Here is a 23,025-nt window from a genome sequence, read left to right as displayed (position 1 = left end):
AACAGCACAAATGTACCTTGAATGGCCACAATGTGTAAAATACTGTTCCCATGACTTGAATACCGGGTGTGATCTATCCCCATCATAGCCTTTTGTCCATCCCTGAAGGCCTTAGCATTTTGGATGAGTGCCGTGGAGAGCCATTGCCATGGAATGATTAAGACTAAAGATCGCAGTTGGACAGAACATAGATGGAAAACTAACTAGAAGCATGGATAACATCGAGAGAACCAAAACAAATGACATTGAAGCCATGAGAGCCATTGAAAAAGCTATGACAATGAATGAATAAGTTGAATGATCATATTTATATGAGTGTGTAGTGTCATTTTTATTTCACTTTACAAATTACACACTTTATTTCTATTCCTATCTATAGTGCCTAAGGAAACTGTTTGAAGGCAGCTAGGAAAAGCTCTTTGCAATGCGTTGACTCACTAGAATGAACAAACCAAGCCAGGGGATCCGGGAAGTGCTACTTTGGAAGGATGCCATCGAGAATTCCCCTAATCTCTCCCTTCTCTCTAATCTCGTGAGAGGCTAGCTTCGGTGTCGAGCGAAAATGATGCTGTCCAAGTCCGAGTGTGTGGATCTCATCACTTCCGCGACCAATTCCTCGCAGGCGATCGATGCCCATTCCCGGATCGATCGCCCAGAAGCAAATGCTGCCTGGCGATTGCTGCTACCTCTCCAATCTCGTCATCCTTCGGTATGGCAAGCTGGGCAAGATCCAGCGCGCGCGAGCAGTGTTTGACTCCATGGAGCGACGCGATTGCCACTTGTGGGTCATTATGTTCTTGGCACACGCCCAAGAAGAGCATCTCGCCACTACCAAGGATCGAGGCAAGGTTACTGCTGCATGGTGGATTGCTTGGGGCGAGCTGGGTGTATGGAAGAGGCCGAGGAACTTGTGAGGAGCATGCCTTAAAAGCCAGTTTCAGTGGATTGGATGTGCTTGCTGGGAGCAAAGTCTAGAAATTGAGGACAAAGATCTCATGGTGTTAAGTGTAGATTCTAGGAATTCTTTTGCCTATGTTCTAGTAGCAATTTTGTTTGAAACTAGTGTGAGTGTAGATTCTGTGTCCTCGTGATTAAAGAGGGTATTCTTTGACAGATCGTCATGTATGATTAAAGAGAAAATTCTTTGCTCATTTCCAAAGGTCGCTTGGTAGCCAGCGTTGCGCTGATGATCGCAGCAATCCAGCCTCCAGATCTCGCCGCTGGAGCGCGAGCAGCAGTAGACGATGGAATCGCCGGCGCCCACGAAGAGATTCGTGCCGTCCCTGTGCGAAACCAAGGATTCGTCGATGAGGTCCTCGGCGCGCGACCGCTTTTGGACTATATAAATTTAGGGTTCTTGGAGGTCAGTGGCGCCCATCCATGGAGGAAGAGGGGCGAGCGGGAGGAGCGGTGGATTCTCCCAGTGATGGCAGTGCAGGCGGCCATGGCAGGAGCTCAGCGGCTCGCTGGGCGACCTGGGCACATTCATCCCGATCGTCATGCATGGATCTTGGTACGTCTCTCATCGCCACGGGCATCTACAACATTCTCACCAGCGTGCTCTTTGGCGGGCCGATGCCTGTCCAGCCCATGAAATCCATCGCGGCGGTGGCCTTCACCGAATCCAAGCATCTCAGTGTGGATGAGATCATGGCCGCGGGGATCACTGTGTCTGCGATCGTGTTTGTGCTTGGAATCACGGGCTTGATCACGGGTCGTGGCTTGGATCGTGCCATTGCCGGTGGTTCGTGGCATCCAGCTTGCGCATGGGCTCTCTTTCGCGGTCAAGGCTGTCAAGTACGTGATGAAGGATCAAAATCTCTCTAGGGACAAGGCAATGGGTGATCGACCATGGCTGGGCTTGGATGGAATTCTCCTCGCAGTGATTTGCTTCGCATTTCGTGCTGGTGAATGGATCCGGCGAGGGCTACGAGTACTTCGTGACGAACAGTGAAGGTGATCGTCATCACGATGATCATGAAGAGCACCGTGAAGAACTTCAAGCGAGATCGTCAAAGCTCGTGAAGTTTTTCCAGAGGATCCCGACTGCCTTGGCAGTGTTCGTGCTCGGGCGTTTGTGAGGAGGCCACACGTTCTCAAGGAGCTCCAGTTTGGCCCGGCCACGCCACGGATCGCTCGAATCTCTTCCCACGAAGACGGGGTTTGTGAGAGCCGCCATCCCGCAGCTCCCTCTCACCATCCTCAACTCGGTGGTGGCGGTTTGCAAGCTCTCGAGCGATCTCTTCCCGGTGAAGAAGGACGCCGTGACTCCGACCAAAGTCTCGGTGAGCGTGGGGCTCATGAACTTGGTAGGCTGCTGGTTTGGAGCTCTCCCGGTTTGCCATGGCACTGGAGGACTGGCCGGGCAGCATCGTTTCGGAGTGGCGGTGGCAAGCTTGTGCTGGGGCTTCTCTTGGGGCAGCTTTTCCAGTGGGACTGCTGGGGATCTTGCTGCTCTTCTCCGGGTGGAGCTGGCAATGGCGTGCCGGGATCAAACTAGTTCTGCTGCATTGCCATCTCGCAGGGATCCAACCTCGCGGTGGGATGTGTTTGTGCCATACTCTTGTATGTGCTGCTCCAGGCGAGAGAGATGGATTGTTGGGCGATTCCAAGCTCTTGGTCGCGAGGTTCCTCAATGTAAATAAAGCTTTGAAAAGTTTGGGAGAACACCATGGTAACACACTTGCCTGAAACCACGTCCATGCCATCTTCTCGAAAGCCTGCGAGGCCTGGCTACAACCACCATTAGCGGCATATGAAGCGAGGGATGTCATCCGCAACAAAGACGGTGCAGAGTAAATGGGGCTTCATCGAGGTCTTCATGTCGAAATTGATTCGGGACTACTTGAGGGGTTTGAAAAGCTTAGTGTAAATTTAAAAACTATGTACTTTTCACTCAAGAGTAAAATGGATTCCATTCCTCACTGTGCGGAGTGAGAGCAATTCGGCCAGGCCTAGCAAACGAGAAAGTGAAACATTGGAGGGATGTGCGCTTCTATATCCCAACCTTTGCCACGAGTCCCGCTTGGTCGTAGCACTTGGCTTGGCTCAAGGTATAATCTTGGGGCGCCGCTATGCGCTTTGAACTTCAGGTAACGCTTCGTCGTATTGGACAATGGGCTGCACTCTAGGCACGCCAGTCACCTGCAAGGGATCCGAGCGGCGAGTACCTCTGCCACATGGACCACCACAGACCTCCAAAACACTCTTGTTTCCACGGATCGCTATTCTGACAACATAAACTTTAGACTTGCAGCAGAGGAAAGCAACCATCAGCTGCCGGCAAGAAGAACCTTGTCTGTCCCTGAGTACGTGATCCAGACTATGTGGTTTGCAAACAGGCCCAACACTTCCCCAGCATTTCAACAATCACCTGATCCTCGAGGCGCAAACCCATCCACAACTCCAGCAGGCAGGGAAGCAGCTTGTGACAATCGGATGCAGCTGCTTCCTTCTTGTCACTGTACAAGTGCTCTATGTCTGCCCGATATGCAAACTTAAGGTCGATCAGTATGAACTGATTTTCAGCCACGAGGACAATCACAGGTGACCATAGAAAAACCATGTCTAAAAACCAGTTGCACGCAATGGTTTTTGATATGGACATGGTTTACAATGTTTTTTTGTGGGAGTTCCTACCCAACACTAAAATCTAATGGCTTTAAATATATTTTGAATGTCCTGTTTGGAAAAAGGAAAAAAACAGGATTTAAAACTTGGACCCAGCTCATAACTTTCACTAGTGATGTAGAAATTTCTTCTTTTGTACTTACCATCTCTCAATAAAGATATAGGAGCACAGCGGAGTGAGTGAAAAAGAGGACATTACCTGTGTTCTTAGCTCTTCGAATTGAGATCGGGTATTGGACCTTTAGCTAAAGGTAAAGAAGAAGATCGTAATGATGTCAGGAGAATTAGGTCAATGGAGCGCAGAGCTATTGAGAGGGAATTGGCGGGAGGCCGAGGAGGGAGAGGAAGGCGAGGGCACCAAGACGAAGACAAGGGCGTGACTTGCCCAAGGTGGACATTGCCGCAAAGGGCAAGGAGTGTGTGGCTGGTACCCAAGACGAGGAGCTGGTCGCCGTGGTGTCCAACATGCTCCTCCCTCCCTTGGGCCTCATCTGCAGCCTCCGCGATGACTGGTGCTTCCGCGCGATGGTGTGCAACCCGGTCACTGGACTGCAGCGTATCCTCCATGCCGTGCCGGTGCTCGAGGATGACACCGAGCAGGACTTTTCATACTGACACGGCCAGACAAGGTTGCAAGTGCGCGCCGGTTCTGGGTCCACATCCTCCACACAAATGTTGGTGATTTTGTTTTTTGCCACCACCTTCACACCTTCGACTCGAGCACCAACACTTGGGAGGTGATGGCGTGGGTAGCGAGAGACGTGCCTTCCCGAGAGGCCTCGCCAGTGAGTTTGTTTTCTGGGATGGCGGGTTCAAGGCCTACGACTAGAGCAGCGGCAAGTGGAGTGGGGTGGACATCTCTGAGCGAGGTAAACGAGCCTTGCCAGTGTTTCCAAAGCCGGAGGAGCTGGCTGGCTTCACTTACTGCCATGCGTTTCCTTTCCGCTCTGGGCTGCTTCACCACCATACCACTTATCGCCTTCAAGAGCCCACTCTCGTGGTTAACCTCCAGTAGCCTGACTACCACCCGCAATGTGTCAACCTGCTTGTTTTCTTGGACGACTTTTACTTTTTACGGCCAGTGGCTTTCGATATGAGGCGTCGTGTGTGGCCGGAATTCCAAGAAGCTACGGCTGCGTCCAACCGTGTTGCATTTACACCCCTTTAGCTTCGCAATAGCAAAGCTAATGTACTGTACAGAAACTGAAGTAGCTGCCTGCTTAGCGAGTTTGTAGGTGCAAATGGTACGCCATATAGAACAAGACAGTTTGAGAATCTTAGAGTCCATAAGCCTCGAACTTGGCCTCGGCCTCCTCCTTGTTGGTGGGCATCTTGTCTGGATGCCCGACGATTGCTGGTGGCAATTTTGAAGTTAGGCTGCAGCGTTGATGAGTTCCATGGATCCAGTCCCACACAATGAACTTGTCTTTGGTCAGACTTGCCTGAGGCAGTTCATCCGGTGAACTTGCGGGATCACTACTGCTCCAAGAACCCATTGGATCACCACTGTGAATGGCATGATGTTACATGGAGCTTTGGACTTTGAAACTTAAGACTTGAAAGTTTGGTGTGATCTTGAAAGCATACCTGTCAATGCTTGCGTCACTATACTTAATCTTGCTCGAGCAGTCTCGGAATTGCCCATGGCCCGGAAGGGGAATTGACACGCCTTTCAGAGGCCTCGACAGAGCCTTGTTCGTCCATTGATAATCTCTCAAAGATCCTAAAACACCATGGCCCAAGACAACTGGAGTGATCAAAAGATCGCAGGCTATGTTAGTTTGCCAGCACTGGCTCAAGTTCTTGATCATGGCTAGCCTCATGTGCCGCAAGCAGGGCCGTGGGGTGCGGGACCATTTGACGGCTGTTGTTAGGGTTTTGGATTGAGAAGCAAGATCTTCCAGAAGTGGCAGTAGCAGCAGTAGCGGAGGAGCTTGGTCAGGTGTTCAAGAAAATCAGTAGATGGAGATGGAAATGTGATTTGAGGTGGATTTTATTATTACTTTGAGAGTCTTAAATTAATTTGTGAGTATCACTTTAACGAAAATAATTTTATTCATAATATGGGGCATTAGATTTGATAGCAATGGTAAAAAAAGCATTATGGATCATGTCTAAGAAGGTAAAAATACCTTGAACTCAAATGTTGCTTCTAGTGAGACAAAACAAAGATAAACTCTCCAATATGAGCAAAGTTGTTGATGTGAGGCAAGATGCCCCAAATGATGAACCTTATTAGAATAGATGTATAAGATTTGAGAACATTAGACCAAAGAGAGCCTCCTAACACTTTAACAGAGATACAGTCCTAAATGAATGTGAATAGAAGGCTACTCCCAAAACTAGATAAATATCAACTTACCATGCTTAGAGAAATGTTGATGAAGAGATGGTAAATGTTTTTGAACAAGTGAAACATAATTGCATATAACCACATACATATTATTTTCTTCTAATTTTCCCAAATCTCTTAGAAATCATCATTCTTTTTTATCATTTGTATCATAAATCCTTGTAAAAATTTGTTTGAGAGAAAGCTTAAATTGGTATATTTTGGATGGTGATGGTAGAATGTATTATGCTCATTATGCTTATATTAATGACTACTCTTGAGCAACATACAATCAAAATTTGAAGTGACAACATTGTAAAAAAAATTAATTATATTACTAGTAGTGTATACTTTATTTAAAGAAACATTTTCTAGATTAATATTAATTAATTATCTAATTAAACATGATTAAGATAATATAAATATAAACATTAGAAAAGTGATTAAAATACTAAATGAGACCTCCAAATGGTCTCACTTTAACAAAAATGGTCTTTTTCAGAAGTGGTTTGTATCTCCACAATATATGTAAAGGTAATTCTCAATCTAACATTCTCATTTAGTATTTGAAAAATGTCATTGATGTATGGCTCCAATCTTCATTGGAATTATGCCATACTTATGTGTTGGTTACTTAAAGACTAAGGCCATTAAATGGAGAACAATACTCTAATTGACATTTTTGCAAAATTAATAGCAATCATGAGTGATATTAGATCTGTGTGAAATCTATATTATTATGGAGGCCAAGCCAAAATTGTTCCTTAAAAACTATATCATCCAATGAAATATTAATAGCAATTATCTAAAACTCAAATGCATAAGTAGATGTAGATTTGAAGTTTTGGCATAATTGTTGCAACTTATTGTCAAGAGTTTGTCATTGAGAGGAGAGGAGATAAACTACTAAGATAAAGATAGAAACAATAGAGAAGAAAAGACAAAATAATGGAGAAAAAATAATTTATGTTAAACACTTTGAATACAAAATCCTAGAAACCCTCATTATATAATGTCTCAAGAAATTAATCTGGGTATAGGTCCATACTAATCCTGAATGCCCATCTATGTGCATAGATCTTGGGTTCAAATCTGCTAAATGAAGGTTTGGAGTTTGAATCTTGTCATCAAATATACTTCAATAAATATAGATGAAAAAAATAGTAAATATGTGACATTATCCCCCCTTTTAAGCGGCAGCTAGAGAGGTGTAGGACCAAGCTTGAGGGGATAACATTAATGAAAATTTACAATGAACTTAGAAGCATGAGTGAAATAAAAAGTAAACTCTGAAGTACAATCATCAAGAGAATACCTAAGCTAGTTTGCAATATTAATACTTTGAGTCAAGGATGGTAGCAAGAGTGTGATATAGTTTTAAAAAAGACAATATGAAAAACTGGATGCAAGCCTAAGATGGAGGGAGTTTGAGCTAATAAATGACCTTAGAAGTGCAAAAGAGCATAGAAAAAGGATATAGGTGTTAATAATTTAATTTGTTGTAAGGGTGTGTGGTCTTCCAATGATGACAAATTAAACCCTTGATCCAACTGGAAAAGAAGGACCAAATTAGCAAGAACAATCAATAATATAGTGATGAGTAGCTTAAGCATGAGAAAGGTGGTGATGAATTTCCTCGTGACGAGAATCTATAGCAATAGTATGTGCAATAACAAAGTCATTGGTAAGACTAAAGGCTTGTAGAAAATAATATGACTAATGAGAATGGAGGCTATAATTGACAAAGAATAGAGAGTGATGTATTAAAGAATGCTGAAATTGTTATAAGCAAACTTAGCAGAGGGAAGGAGATCAAGCCAATCATTTTATTGATGGGAAATAAAGCATTAAAGATATTATTCCAAAGTTTGAATAGTACCCTCTAATTGCTCATTAGTCTAAAGATGGTGAGAAGTCAATAGTTTGTTTTTTATAGGAAGGAAGGATAAAAATTTGTGGTAAAAGGTGGAGACAAATTGAAGCCCTTGATCACTAACAATATCATCTGGCAATTCATGAAGACAAAAAATCTCTTTATAAATAAACTCAGTGAACTACTCCCTATTAATCATTTGTTGACATAACAAAAAATGTGTTATTTTAGAACAATGGTCAACCACAACACAAACACTATCAAATCCTTGTGAGGGTGGGAAATTAGTAAGGAAATCTATAGAAATAGATTTTTAAAGCCTTGGAACAATAAAAAATGGTTGAAGAAGACTAGATGAAGGGTGTTAAGGTAATTTAGTTTGTTGACATATATCATATGTATGAACAAAATTTTCAATATACTTACACATATAGGACCACCAAAATTGGTGTTGGACCAATTCTAGTATCTTTTGAATGCCAAAATGCCATGTAGTGAAGGTGTTATGGCAGGCATGCTTGGACAATATATAGCCACATGTTTCTATCAAGTACATATAATTCAGCATATTAATAAAGAAGCCTATCATAAAACTAAAGAAATTAATGAACACTATGTTGTGTTAGAGAAGCACTAACAAAAATTGATTGATGAGTTTCTTGAACAAATGAATTAGTAGCTTGGGTTGCTTTAATTTACAATTTGAGAGAGTGATAAAAAAGAGCAAAAAATTGAGCAAGAAAATTAATTTGAAAATGAGAAGAATAAAGGAGAGTCTAATGTTGGAGGTTAAATATAAAATCCTTAGGTGAGAGTGTGAAATAACTCAAGTGAGAGCATTAGCTTTTTTATTTGCTTTCCCTAGATGGACAATCACAAACCAGAAACAAGATAGTGATTATAACTATTGAGTTTAACACCGATTGAGGATATGTGTTGAAGACCAATATAATAGGTTTTTATAGTCATTGTAAATAGTGATAATGTGAGAAAAACCTTGAAAACAATTGTCATTGACATTGTTGATATTTAGATTTGAGTGAAATGACATGTCTCTCCATAATTGATATTGAGTTTCATTAGTCTAAACATCAACATAATTGCTAACTAGCAAATACACCAATGCTAATAATACAAAACTATAGCCCAAGTATTATCACTACTTGTATCGAAAAAATTAGATAGATGAAAATTAGAGTAGAAGTGAATGCAAACTTTAATTGCTTAAACAAAGTTTGAGTAATAGAAGACTATTTAAAAAGGGACATCCTTTATGGTGAGTCGTGTTAGAGGAAGGGCAATTTTGGAGAAGTTCTAAATGAAACATTGATAGAAGCTTGCAAAACCCAAAAAATATTGAATATCAGGGATGAAAGCTAAGTGTTGTTACTTTAGAATTTTCAAAACCTTTATAAGATCTATAATGATGCCATGGGAATAAAGAATATAACCCAAAAACTTCAACAAATCTTGTTCAAACAAACATTTCTCCAACTTTACAAAAATGGCATGCTAGTGAAGGTGTTAAAAAACAAAATGGACATAATGATCATATTCTTAAGTTTTTGAGAAGGGGATGATCCAAACTTGAGTTGAGTCTCACAAGTTGAGCTCAATTTAGTTCAAGTCAATGCTAATCAACATAGTTAACCATAAGTCTTATAAGGAAATGTTAAGTCAGAAAAATGTCTTTGGTGAACTTGAAATTTATGAATTTAATTATCAATGGTTCAAAGAAATTTCTATTTTATGAATCTTTCTAATGCAATTTATACAATAAAATACTATTTCTAGAATTAGAAGTTCGTCTAAACCCATAGAAAGTTTTGGGCTTTATTGGTACCAAATAAAAATGGGAATATTGAAGTTTGAATAAACTTGAAATTTCTATTGTATATTTCAACATTTTGACATTTCAACAATTGACCAAAACTATATAAAGAATTTGAAACATTGATTCACTCATTCATTTTTTAGGGTTTACATAGATAAGAAGCAAGGAAGAAAAAAAATCTATAAGTAATTCTAACATACAAAAATGTGAGAATATTAATTTTGTTTCACTACCACAATCTCTATATTACACGCTTAGGCTGTGGTGATAACAACGACAACTACAAAATTGCACATGTTACATTATTTCATAGCATTGACTAATAGGTTAATATGTAGAACAAACAGTACTATAGGATAAAGATCAACAGACACGTGAGTATGCTTTTTTGTAATATTACCTTTCAATCTTAAAATCATATGTAGATATAACTCTTTGATTTGTCCACATCATATATACTACACACTTATTCCTCTCAAATAAGTGGAAAATACTTCAAGGCTTGGCACACCTAGAAAGGAAGATCAAAGAAATGTTTACAATATTTTAGTGGATTACAAAAGTTATTGAAAGCTTTATAGAGTGGATTTATTAGTGCTTTCCACTATGTTATCCATTTTTTTTTCTCTTGCTCTAGACTGTTGTTTCGAAAGTAACATGAGCATTTTTATCAATAGTAATAATAGTCTCCACATTCAAAGAATAGCCAGTTGCTAATGGGGTTGCGCTCACCTTAGATAAGATTGAAAACCTTGAGAAATTTGGTTTCAATCTTGAAAGGAGAGTTGAAGACATTAATGATAAAACTAGGATTATTCCCACAAAGACGCACAAGAGGCCAGCAAAAATAGGTAAGGTAGTTAAATTTATTGGTACCCTCTCTAAGTAAAAGCAAGGTAAAATAAACTTGGCTCAAACACTTGAGTGTGAGATTCTCTCCATGAAGTACATCATTGCACTTGCAAAGGAGTATATAATCAAAACAGAAGGTGGAGAGTACACAATTGCCATTCAAAACTTTTCTTCTTACACATATCTAAACTTTATGAAGCACAAAGAATATAAGAAGGCATATGCTTCTTGCAAACATATGTACTACATCTTCATCAACATCTTGCACTAGGATCCTAAAGTGGATATTCATATACACCAAGCAAGCCTTACTATTGCTAAGTTGTAGAAAACTTTTGGAGCTAACTAGAATTTTCAACACTATTGATGTTTATTCTCTATCAATAATATAAACTTATTATAATTTATATAATTAATAAAAATATTTTGTCATTTCCCTTTTTATTTCATATATTTGTGAGTGTTATTTTTGCAATACTATCCATAGTATTTGTGTGTCTCCATTTCTATCTTTACCATCTCAAAAAATATTTTATGGTAGTCTTTTGGGTGTGTGATGTTGCAATGTGTTACAAGAGTATATATACCATCATAATAATCATCACCATTATTTCCACCAAAAGCCAGAAAACATATAGAGTATTTTTTTAAAGTCACAGAATTGTAATTTTTTTTAAAAAGTAGGAAAGCATTCTTTTTCACATAATTTGTAACACTCTTTGTCATTATATTTATCTCCAACTCATGATCATTATATTCACTATCCTCTCTTTCTTTCTTTTGTGTGGTTTGGTTATGTTGTGCAATGGGATAACTATTGCATCTCCTAGCCTTTGAACCCTAGGAAGAAAGATTGCAAGACTTAAAATTACCATCATTAGAACTTACAGACATTTGTGTGTATTTCTTTTTCTTCGAATGAGAGTGCAAGTGAAGATCTATAAATTCTAGATAATATGCTATGACAAAACCCTTAAGAATATATTCTAGAAAAGAACCAAGTCTTTCTTTTATATGCAATAAACTTATATTAACGGTTATTATTTTTTCCTTTCAAACGGATATATGGCCTTATATAGAATCTTATTTCAAATTTAATAATTTTTAAACTCTGACAAATCTGACATTTACTAGCCAGAATGTACAGAATATAGATTTAAAGAAGTGACAAAAATACTCTTTTTACAAACATTTTATTTTATGTTCTAACAAACGTATGTAGTAAATATTTAAATTATTAGAATAAGAAGTGTCCTTTAGAACATTTTTATCTATATAATATATAGAGAGTTATGAAATTATTAGGTTTGCCATAACCTTTAAATTTTAAAGTTTATAATGTTTGTACTAAATTATAATTGAAAATTGAGCTCAACTCATAAGCTCAACTCTTCAGCTCGTGAGCTCAAGTATGGTCCACGCTCTTTGAGAAGATGAGAATGTCATCTAGGTAGATGATGATGAAGAGATAAAAAAAGTCATAAAATACATCATTCGCCATATGTTAGAAAACAATAAATGTATTGATCAAACCAAAGGCATTATTGTATACTTGAAGTGGCCATAATGAGTACAAAAATTTATCTTCCACTCATCGCCCTTTTGAATGTGAATGAGGTTGTAAGTGCCATGCAAGTCGATCTTGGTGAAGAACCGAACCCTTGAAAGTCACTCCAACATCTCAAAGATCAATGGAAGAGGGTATTGATTAAGAATTGTGACCTTGTTGAGGCCATGATAATTGACTATCAAATAAAGAGACCTGTCCTTAGATACAAAGAAAACAAGTGTACCAGCTGGAGACTGAAAATGCTAAATATAAACTTGGAAAGGTTCTCTTTAATATGTTTACGCAAGGCCTCTAATTCTGTTAGTGAAAGATTATAGATTGGACCATGGTGATCCCCTCTATTAGATCAATAGGACAATCATAAGGTTAATGTGGTAGTAAAATGTTAGCCCTTTTTTTGTCAAAAACATCTGCAAAATTAGCATACTCGGTAATGTTGTGAGATGAGGGCTATCTCCCAATATCCCTAGCTCTAACTCTCAAGTTCTAAATGCTTCCATGCCTTCTAAAACCCTGCTAAAACTGTAGCCCACACTCACTCTCGTGGGGCTTTTATACAAAGAGGAAATATTCCAGGAATTAGATATTCCTATAGCTCTAAGCTACACTCCACATCCCAACAGGTGATCACAGGGGATCGAGTAGACTCTGGCACAAAGAGGATCCACAATGGAGTGCTGCATGGCTGTCGGTGTTGCAAGAAAAGTGAAAGAGAAATAGAAAAGAGGAGGAGAAAAGTTTGAGGACAGAGGGAAAAATTTAGTGGGAAACTCTATAATCAAACTTGACCCTTGTAGTGCAAGAGAGAAAATGGGGAAGGAAAAGAAAGAGAAAAACAAAGTGTAAAAGTGATTGTAAAAGGGTAAAAGAAAGAAGTAATGGAAAAAGACTAAGGGACAGTGGGAGCCAACTTGGATCATGGCCGCAAGGTCCCCAAACCTGATGAAGTTCCTCAAACAAGCTCTTGTGTTGTCCTCAAAGGTTTTGGGTATGAACAATGGTGAAAAATGCGTTGCCCATTGGTGGTAAGTGTGGAATTGAGAAAAGTTTGTAAAAATGCAAGGGAATGGTAGTGGCCAAGAGAATGGGAATGGATGGCCGTGGTGGTGGAGAGATGTATGATGTTAGTGACAGCCTGAAACTGAAAGTTGCAGCTACTATCGACAGCTCAAGTGGTGAAAACATTGCTTTGTTGGTAATGGTATTTGTCCACAGATGGCCTGGAGCTGGAGAAAAGTGTTGGCAGCTGGAAGCTTGCTCAAGAAAGTGGCCTAGCCACTCTCCATGTGCTGGACGGTGCTGGCTCAAAGAAAAACCGTTCCAAAACTAATGGTACGTAACAATGGTGTAAAGTCGCAGTTATAACTTGTAAATTGCACATCCAATTTGGATGATCTTTGCTGCTATGGAGAGGTATTTATAGCCATAGTGAAGTAATAGAAATGCATGTTGAAAAATATGGAGAAAAAGTAGATGAAATTGCTAATATCCCAGTATGGGTATCTATAGCAAGTAATGGGCAACAATGTCCGGGGAGAATGGTATGTGATTTGGGGTTGTTACTTGATGATATTAACAGTGATAGATGGTGGTATGAAGTGAAGATTTTGAACCCCAAAAAGGTTGAGAACTAACCGAGAATTGGAGTTGATCCAAACTGGATCAACTCCAAACTGGAACTCAAAGCCCAAGGTATTAGAGCCTGAAAAAAGGAAAAATAAGAGAAAAAGGTAAACCAAAGTGAAGAGAAATGAGGAAAAAGAGAGAAAGAGGAAAGATGTCACCGAATAAACAGTTTGAGGTGGTGATGATTGCAAGCATGCAGAAGCTCACAGCCAGTCTCATTTGCAAGTATGTAGGAACCTCCCTCCACTTGGTGCTGGATGAAATAGGGGCCAAGCCACTATAGAGAAAACTTGGAAGAGGGAGTGAAGTCCTTGAGCTGTTCAGGAAAATAGAGGGCGGCTCCTGGAACTTTGGCATTGATGGCCACTTTTAGCTTGTTCTTTGCAACAAGAAGTTGCTCAGCTGAGACCCTACGTTGCTCATCAAGAGCAAGAATGTCTATGTCATGAGCATGAAGTTTTATGTCATCGGAGAGCTGGAAATCTGCAGCATGGCACAATGACAATGCAAGAGATGGTACCTGGAACTCCACTGGGAGTATTGCCTCAGTGCCATAGACCAAGGAGAAAGGAGTTGCTGAGATGGATGTCTTGAAAGATGTCCTGAAAGCCCAGAGTGCAATGATCAAATATTCATGCCACCAGTGTGGATGATCCTTGACGAGCTTCGAAAGAACTGCCTTGAGGATTTTGTTGCTAGACTCGGCTTGGCCATTGCTTTGTGGGTAGTAGCTAATGCTGCAAACGTGCTGGATGTGGAGCTGCCCGAAGAGGTGTGCAACAACTCGGCCGAGGAAGGCACTGTCACGATCAGAAACTAGAATGGCAGGTACTCCAAAACGGCAAATGATGTGTTTGTACAGGAACTTTGTTGTGGAAGCCTGATCTGCATGTGACAAGGGGACAACCTCAACCCACTTTGTGAAGTAATCTATTGCAATGAGCAAGTAACAATGTCCTTGGGAGCTTGGTGGTGAGATGGGACCAATATGATCAAGTCCCCAGAAGATGTCACCAGCTGGACTGGAAGACATGCGATGTGGTTTTGTGGATTGAACCTTTGGCACTTGTCATATGAACGTGCATACTTGAGAGTGTCTTGATGAAGCTGTAGCCAGTAGTAACCATGTCACAGGAGGAGCTGTGCTGTGATTCACCCTGAGAAGTGTTTGGTACAGGAGTGAAAGGCTCATAGGAGTGCCGGGATCTCATGCTCTGCAACACATCGAAGAAGAACTCCTTGGGATGTCCGGCAGTAGAATTGTTTGTTGAAAAAACAATAGTCCCATGCGCAAAACTCCAAAGCTTTGCATGCTGCTGATGTCAAGTTTGCTGGAAACTTGCCAGAGCTGATGTACTCGGCCACATTCTGAAGAGCTGCTGATAACAATGGAATCCACTGTAGATATGAGGTACTAGCTGGGATCGTGTTGACATGTTCTCTGCAGCACAAAGGTTGGCTGGAACTCCTGGATGAGCATAGTCCATGCTAAAGTACATGGACTGCACACAGGTTGTTACAAGAGAAAAGTTAGCACATTGAAGCAAACGTGAAAGTAGACATAGATGCCAGTGAGAAAGTGTTGAAAATGCTCCAAAGTGTACACCACAGCCATTGTTTCTTTCTCAACGTCCGCCAACTTTTTCTTCAAGTCCTTGAATGAGTGTGAGGAAAAGTAAGTTGCATGGCTTGGCTGGTCAGGTCCAGAACATTGACATAGACAAACTGCAGAAGTGTCAGCTCCGACTGTGACATAGATGTTGAAAGGTTGCCCTAACTGTGGTGGACGAAGAATTGGTGCAAACCAGAGCGAGTGTTGTAACTGGACAAAAGCTTGTTGCTGAGCATCATCCTATATGTACTGGGTACCGTGCTTGAGGAGGATGATGAGGGGTCTCGTCAAGGCAGCATACTCATGGATGAAACGGTGGAAGAAACCTGTTTGGCAAAGAAAATGCCACAAGTCCTTGATGTTGCTGGAAGGGGGTGCTGCAAAAATCTCTTGAGCCTTGTCTAAGTGTGGAGTGATCCCTTGAGCATAGACGTCAAAGCTGAGAGGGCGGCCCTGAGTTACACCAAACTTACACGTGGCAGGATTCAAGGAGAACTTATGAAGCCAACAGCGAGTAAAAACCTGTTCCAAGTGTGTGAGGTGAGCATGAAATGAGTTGGATGTTGTGCATGAGTCATCCATGTAGACTTGCAGTGCACCACCAAGAAGATCATGGAAAGCATGAGTCATAAATCGTTGGAAAGTAGCTTTGGCATTGCAAAGTCCAAATGGCAGCATGTTGTACGTGAAGACACCCCATGGTATGCAAAAGGCTGTAAGATCACGGTCCTTTGTATGTATGAAGAGTTGGTTGTAGCCAGAGAAACCGTCCATAAATAAGTAGAATTAGTGTCCAGCCATTTCATCAATAATTGCATGTATGAATGGTGTTGAAAAATGATTTTTGGTAGTGAACTTGTTAAGATCCCTGAAATCCATGCAAAGTCAAAGTTTGCCATTAGCTTTTTATGTAAAAACCAAGTTGGAAACCCACTCAAAATGCTCTAGAGGATAGATGAAAGATGCCTTTGCTTTGTCAGCACACATCATTGTGATTACTTTATAAGACAGTTTGTCGGCCCAGAAGTTCTCTTCTCGTGGGACACTCTGGAAGTCGATATGATTGATGAATTCCCTCTAAAAACCATGTGCTTGAGCTTGTGATATTTAGTCAATTTAGCCAATTTAGTGACCTTTGTTTCAGTTGGGTTATGGATCCAAACACCAATTCCTACGAGCTGGTTCCTTGGACAAAATGTCCCCATTGAAGAAAGCTGTGAAAGTGGGAGTGGCCTGGCCCTCAAATAAAGAGGCCAGACTGATCACCTGGTCAAGTGTTTCCTGATCCTCAAATAAAGAGGCTGGGCTGTCTTTGCTTGCAGTCACTACTCTCCCATCAAAGGTGGTGGACACTGTGGGGTATGTTTCTGTTGCTGCTATATTGTGGGAGGTCTTCCACATAAGGGGCATGATCAAAGAGAAGAGATGTTGGTGGAAAATCCTCCACCTGAAATATTGACAATTCCTCAATTTGGAAATCGAGCTCATTTGGTTGTGTGCCCGCAGCAAAGAGCAGCCAAGCCTTTCTGGTGATGGTGTTGCACTGGAATATATCATACTCGGGCTGTGATGAATTGTCAATCAACTCTGGGAAGACAACAGTCAGTGCATGAGGAAACTGTGTTGTAGAAGGATGAGAGGAGATCATCTAGCACTGATGTGGAGTGTCAACCTACTAGAGCTGATGTTCCTTGGGATGGTCATGAGCATTGTAAAGAGAAGTGGTGTGACCATTGTTGATATCCATCTTGCTAAGTGGCCAGTTCATGATGCATTGAACCTCATCATGCCAAAATTGCCCAAGGATCAAAGAGTCCTTTAAAGGTAGAGTTGAGCTGCTGGTAGTCCACAACCACAAAGTCCAAAAGAGATTTTACCCTTTTGACGTAGACTCAAATGCCACGACAAATTCCAATAGGAACAACAGTGTGGTTTGTAAATGCATTCAAAATTAAAGCCATGCTCCTAGTGATCTGGAGACCTGCCTTGGTAACTGCATCCAAGGAGATCACATTACACCCCAAGCCAGAGTTGACTGCATTGATGATGGGTGAACCATTGTCGAAGTCTACCAGTGCAAAAAACACACCTAGATTGGATGAAGGAGCAGTGTTGATGATGTGGACATCTTGTGGGAGAGATGCCATGACTCCAATTGAACTTGCAAAGTCCTCCAAATGCTATCCAAATCCCTGAACCGTGCACATAAGTTCACGCAGTGAAAGGGTGATAGACATCTCTATCAATTGTTGAAGCATACTTTTAGGGACGTGGGAAACACTAGAGAAAGGTGGAGGAGCCCCAGGTAGAAGGGATGTGAAGGGGAGCTTGCATGCCACCTTGGGAACTGTGTCAGTGATCGTCAAGGGAGCTGGATCAGCATCTATCTCCTCTTGAGCAGCTGCCTTCTTCTTTGTGCTCTCGTGGCTGCTGTCTGTGAGAACTCCTCCCCAACAATCCTGGTCCCATTGAAGCTTTCCCTTTGCTAAAAGAAGAAGATGGTATGTCCTTGATTGCTTGTTACTCAAGTTGTTGTTGGTAGCGATCCTTCCATTGGATAATAGTATTATCTGCAACTATGTGTCGTGACATCACAATGCAAGTAGTATCAAGAGCGTGGAACATGTTGTGGCCTTTCAACTTGCTGTAAGTGACAAGCATGGAGTTCTTCAAGCATCTTCTCTTGCATTTTCTGCTGCTGTTGGATGATATCTTTGTACCCCGAGAGTTCCGCCAATGCCTTCTCAATCACTGCAGGGACCTTGTCACCTGCAACAGCAGTAACAAGCAGGGGAGTTGGGCAAGAGATGGCTGCACATGAGGTCTCCACTAAAGGAGGGAGAAAAACCTCTTCAACCCTAGAAATGCCAAGTTCTTGGAGAAGATCACACTCCAAAGTCTCTGCAGCAGTAAAAGCCTCTTGACACGTATGAAATTGCCGCTTGAGCATTTTGCATTGGAGGTTTCCTTTGAGTCTAGAGATGAATGCCATGATTCCATGGGGCTCATTAGTGATCACCCACCTTTCCACACACTCCTTCCAGTATGCATGAAAGCACATCACGTACTCCAGCACTGATTTGCAAGCTCCTTGCTAGAATGCAAACAAGTCCATCAACAAACGATTCACCAGCTGTTGTTGATCAAGTGAGATCCTGAAGGAGTCCTTGAATGTGGTATAGTCTACCATATTTGCCTCCAAGAGAGTCTCAGCCCATGCTACTTCTTGGCCAGTAAGTGATCGAGAGAAGTCACGAAGCTTGTGATCATCATCATGAATGCCATTCAACATGCAATACTGTTCAAAGTGAAGAATATAAGTCTTGGCCAAGATGTCTCCATTGCAAGGCAAGTTCAGTCCCCCTATCGATTTGAGGGGGAACTACCATAGGTAGCGAATGCCCAAACTCACTATTTGTTGAAAACTCACAATCCTCCTCTTCAAAGACTGCTCCCAGGTCCAAAGATCTCATAGCCAAAATAAATGGCTGTAAAAGTTAGATAGAAGTTTATGAAAACTATGAACTACCACTCACTATACAAGCTTGTGGAAGTAAAACATGGATATCTTGCACTCTAAGTCACCAAAACTATTGAGGAGAGGCATGTTTGAAAGTTCTAGGAACTAGTTATATAGCCATGGTGAAAAAAATCCACTCCAGCTGCTCAGAATGATATAAGACCACCATGAATCTCTACTTGTACTCAAAATAAATGATCACTGGTAAACAATTGCTCCAAAGTCCTGAAATCTTCATTAAATGGTGATAAATCCCAAAAGAACAAGATCCTCAGAGTTGGAGTTGTGTACTGCACAAGGAAAGAGATAGTGGCATGCATAATTCTTGGTGAATTCCTATGCAAGAGAGTACTCTTATGAAAGTTGGGAGGCCAAGAAAAACAACTTGCAAAAGAAATCATAAAGAATGCTCAAGAAATCATGCTCTTAGAGCCCAAGAACACAATTGTGAAGAAATAAGGAGAAATAAACAAAGAAAAAGTGAAAAATCTCTTGACTCCTGCCATGCTACTTATCAAGAAAGCACTCATTGAAATCCTTGCATGTCACTCAATTCTCCACCAAACCCAATGTTTTTCAGCTTATTGAAAAGAAGAAGAGAAGGTGCTCCAACCCAAACCAAAATCATAAAGTAGGATGAAGAAAAGAAAGAAAAATATAAAAGAAAATGTGAGATCTGTGAGTCTGCTTTTCAAATTCATGTGAGTTCCTAAGAGTACTAGAGCCACTGGAGCTCAAAATCTCACTTTAACACTCTATAAATCTTTCTAAACTTCTCAAGAAAGCTAGACTAGTCCATAACATTGGGTTCACCATTTGTTGGTAGATGAGGGCTATCTTCCAATGTAGCTCTCAACCATGCTTTCTAAAACCCTGCTAAAACCCTAGCCCACGTTTACTCTTGTGGGTTTTTATACAAAAGGGAATATTCCAGGAATAAGAATATTCCTAGAGCCCTTTGCATCCTAACAGTAAGAAAGCTGATGTTGGTCTTGATAAATAAGATCTTGATATTGGATGAATAGTAATAATGAAAACAGAATCAAGATCTTAGAAGAACAACCTTCTTCCTAAATTGAGATTGCGTTTAAACAAAAAGTACTCCAATAAATAACTCACCCTTTCTTGAAGTGATATTAAAAACTTGAATTATACAAACCAAAAGATTTCTATGTCCTAAAGGAACACAATGGCAAATGTGTTTCTCATCAAGAGATTCAATCCTTCTGATACCTATGAGAGATTGTGTGGTATTTTGTATATAGACCATACTACCTTCATGAAATTGAAATAAAAAATAAAAATCAAGATCAAATTTAAATCATATATAGAATTAGTTCAAATAATATGGCATAACATAAAAATACTAAGGAACAAAAAAATCATATACAAAAAATAAAAATATAAAATAAATTTTGTAAAATGCATATTATAATTTGACCTTAATATGAGGCCACAAAAGCAAGTTTAATCACAAGGACAAAAGAGATTTTAAATAGAGATTGTGCAATTTAAAATTAATGACTACAAAATAAACTGAAAAATAACTCAAAAATGAGCTTGGCACAAGGCCACATGCTTAGGAAAAACTATTTTCATAAAATAACTCTAGAAATTTTTTAATACAATTCTACACGCTTAGCAAAAAACATTTTCATAGTATGACTTCAGAAAAAGCTTAGTGCGAGAGCATATGCTAAGCTAAAAACATTTTTATAGATTAACCCTAGAAAAAGCTTAGTACGAAGCCTCATTCTAAGCAAAAAATGATTCCACAAATTGACTCTAGAAAAAGCTTAGCACAAGGCTATATATTAAATAAAAAACATTTCCTCATATTTACTCTAGATAGTGCAAGGCTGCCACACACTAAGCAAAAAATATTTCCATAGATTAACTCTAAAAAAAATTTAGCACAAGGTCATTTGCTATGCAAAAAACATTTTATAATAACAATTGTAAAAGCAATGAGCTTGGGGTGAGGCCACATGCTAAGAAAAAATTGTTTTATCAAATAACTCCAAAAAGAGTTTGGCGTGAGGCCACATACTAAAGAAAAAATTTCAAGTAAACATTGCAAAATAATATTGACAAGTCAAACTAAAAAAGCTTTCAAAAAAACTAAATTAAAGCCCAATGTCCATTTAGTTCTAATAGCAAAAATGAATGTGCAAACTCATGAAATTTACACTGTTAAACTCTTGCCTTAGACAATGGAGAAACCCAAATGGGCCCAAAGTGAGGGAAATTCAAAAGTTATACAATTTTGACAATTAAAATAAAATAATTAATATGGCCCAAAGAGGAAAATTCAAAAGTTATTCTATAGTGACAAGTGAGAACATACAAATAATGTGGTACAAGGAGGGAAATTCAAAAGTTGTACGATATTGATAAGTGAAATAATCTAGTACAAAGAGGGAACTCCAAAAATTATACTTTTATGACAAATCAGACAACACAAATAATGTGGTACAAGGAGCAAAATTCAAAAAATATATTTTTCTGACAAATTAAAAAAAAGAGATAAAATGGATAAACAAGAGAAAAAAGTGTAAACTCGCTATTTATAAAGATATAAGAAGAAACAAAAAAAGAAAATTCTGAGATAAAATAAAGAATAAAAAATTTATACCAACTAAAAAATATTGTGCAACATTGTAAAAATTTTACATCTAAAAAGCATATTATATTATAAAACTAAAAATATTTTCATCTAGCATGTTCAACGCTTTAGCGTGTGATGTCGCATTAAGAATTTTCAAGTGTTTTTCACATATGCAGAATATTTCTACATATGTCTATCATTTTTGAGGGTTTCAACAATGGGAGCAAACGAGGCAACACAAGCAAAAAATTAAGTTTTTTCTCCTCTCCCCCTCTCCTCCTCTCTCTCTCCCTCTCCTCCTCTCCCTCTCCTCTCCCTCTCCCTCTCTCAGAAACCCTAACCCTCACCACAACTTCCATTTCATATGCAAAGCCAAGCCTTGCATGGGACTTTTCCAACCCAGACTGAAAGGCTTAGCATGAGGCCTCACATTAATTAAATAGCTTGAGGCCCTGCGCTAAGCCAAAATTTAACATGCAACTTCATGCTAAGGCCATTATCTTGGACATGTAAGCATGTGAGTCACTTCTCCTAAAACCAATAGCCATGGAAAAGTCTAAGAGTGAGGCTTCGTGCTAAAGCCAATCACCTTCCCTATTGCCATGAAAAAGTCTAAGTGTGAGGCCTTGTGCTAAAGCTAGTCACCTTTATTGAAACAATAACCAGAAAAAATCTAGCATGAGGCCGCCAGTTACCTTTCTTGAAACTAAGAGCAAAAGCACAAAACAAAAAATTTCCTTCGCATGAGGCCTCACACCAATGTTTTAACTTAAGGCCTTGCACTAAATCTTTCAGTGAAGCCTTTAGCATGAGGCCTCATGCCAAGAAAAGCCTTCATCGCATCAGCACACCTAAAGCCCACCCATAAAAGTATGGTGTCTGACCTCATGTAAAAAACTTAGCATAAGGTCTCATGCTAAGCAAACATCTAAACATACAACCTTCCACTGTTTCCTCAGTCTTGCAAGTGTTTGGGGAGCAATCTTGTTCAAACATTTACCCCAAAGATGAATTGGTGAGTAAGATTACTCACCTAGACACCTAAAGTAGTAAGAAACAAATGCATATAAATGAATAGCATGAGACCTTATGCCAAGAAAATGACTTCATCCCTCCATAATACCTTAATCCAATCTGCAAATGGATGGTGTCCAACCACACACAAAAACCTTAGCGTGGTTATTAGCATAAAGCCTCACACTTAAGAATGGATGAGCTGTGTTTGCCAATTCCTTGATAATAATCTTACTTGCCCATTTTTCCTATGGACAGATGTTTGAGCTAGATTACTGTCAAGAAACTAGATAAACCAAAACCCATTTAGCACTTTAGCATGAGGCCTCACACTAATCCTTAAGCATGAGTCCAGTCGCAATGTGTTGATGGAGGTTACTAGCACGAGGCCTCATAGTTAGGATTGCTTGTGATATTTTTCCCAGTTTTTTGGTGACAATCTTATTCACTTTTGCAATAAACATGCATGCAAAGGAGATTGCTATCGAGAAACTAGGCTAGAGGAGGTGGGTGGGCATTTTTTCTTGGTGTGAGGCCTCTCTTGTAGAATTACC

General features: G+C 40.0%; 1 pseudogene; it reads left to right on the top strand.

Annotated features, from left to right (window-relative positions):
* Nucleotides 1–629: 629 nt before the first annotated feature.
* LOC112349243 lies at nucleotides 630–2,920 on the top strand (annotated as a pseudogene).
* Nucleotides 2,921–23,025: the final 20,105 nt, after the last annotated feature.

Source organism: Selaginella moellendorffii, unplaced genomic scaffold (genome assembly GCF_000143415.4).
Source record: "Selaginella moellendorffii unplaced genomic scaffold, v1.0 SELMOscaffold_37, whole genome shotgun sequence".
NCBI classification, from domain to species: Eukaryota; Viridiplantae; Streptophyta; class Lycopodiopsida; order Selaginellales; family Selaginellaceae; genus Selaginella; species Selaginella moellendorffii.
Note: the sequence above shows the minus strand (reverse complement) of the source record. Positions and strands in the feature narration are given on the sequence as shown.